Source organism: Diabrotica virgifera, chromosome 5 (assembly GCF_917563875.1).
Source record: "Diabrotica virgifera virgifera chromosome 5, PGI_DIABVI_V3a".
Taxonomy (NCBI): Eukaryota; Metazoa; Arthropoda; class Insecta; order Coleoptera; family Chrysomelidae; genus Diabrotica; species Diabrotica virgifera.
The window spans coordinates 194682428-194683798 of NC_065447.1; the positions used below are offsets into that span (position 1 = coordinate 194682428).

Consider the following 1371-nt stretch of genomic DNA (forward strand, 5'->3'; position numbering starts at 1 on the left):
TTTCTTTTCTGCAACTACTTTCACAAACATCTTCTTGTCTCATTTTAAACATTTATTGAGTTACACCGATCGGCTTCTGAGGCATCGATTTATAAATCTAGTTAAAATATTTGGAACTGAAAAGCATTTTAAAAATTGAATAGTACATATCTAGTAAAAATATTCTATATTAAATATATTTTCTTCTTATGATAGTGATTACTGCATTCATAAAATTTACCAAAAAAGGTCATATTAAAAAATTCTAATTGTAAAAAATATCTCAGATGCCGTGACCAGGATTCGAACCTGGGTTACCACGGCCACAACGTGGGGTCCTAACCACTAGACGATCACGGCTAACTGAGATCTTAGTTTTAGATTACATAAAATTCATTCAGTATTTGTGCTCCACTTTGTTTTTCTAGAGATTAATCAAGAGGTGTGGTCAAGCAAATCATACGACAATTAATTTTATTATAGTTGGGGAGGCAAGTATACTAAATTTCCGCTTACACGAGCGTTATGGGGACCTATTCGGTTGTGAAGAGTAGGTCCTAAAACCAAAAAAGTTAAGTTTTCTATTTTAGTGGGACTTTCCATTTTTTAATTTAATTTTCCATCTTTAACAATCGTTTTTCCGATTATAACGCCATCTATCCATAATTCGAAAAAACATCTCAAATAAAAGTTACTTATTTTTACGTAAGAAATCCAAATCTGCAATAAAAAATGGGAGCTCCTGTTTAAGATTTTAAAGTAACATCCCACCCCACCTCCGTGGGGGAGCGTGTTTGATGTCATTCAATAGATTTTTAAAAAATATTGAACACGCATTTTTTAGTTTTTTGATCTGATGTTCATTTCGCGAAATATTACGGGGTTCCTATTTAAAATTTTAAAGTTACCCCCCATCCACCTCCGTGGGTCGTGCTTGGTATCATTCGATAGATTTTTGAAAAATATTTAACACGTATTTTTCAGTTTTTTGATCTGACTTTCATTTCGACAAATATTCGCTTTTTTGTGAAACTTTGTGACTCGCCCATTTCCTTACGCCCCGCTCAAATCGTCAAATTTTTGAAATATACACTGTTCTGCATGTACTTAACTTACCTAATCTTAATCTGACGATTTTGAGTATTTCTAAGGATATATTGTTTTCGGACCCCCCTTAACGAAGGGGTCCCCTGTATTAAGGGTCCATATATTATGGTAGGGGAACACCTACAGGGTACAAGGTTTCTCCCCATGTAATTTTCTGCCGCCCTCGAGTAACTCCAAAAATCCCCACTTGGGCTCCCCTATTATTACCACTTTCTCTAACATAAGGCAAGACTGACTAATTAAGTACCAATTATTTGATAGTGTTAACATTTATCTAAATATAAT

General features: G+C 34.1%; 1 non-coding gene across 1 annotated transcript; it reads right to left on the reverse strand.

Annotated features, from left to right (window-relative positions):
- Positions 1 to 267: 267 nt before the first annotated feature.
- On the reverse strand, positions 268 to 339 carry Trnah-gug (transfer RNA histidin (anticodon GUG)). Its single transcript has one exon. It is a non-coding gene; the product is annotated as a tRNA-His (tRNA).
- Positions 340 to 1371: the final 1032 nt, after the last annotated feature.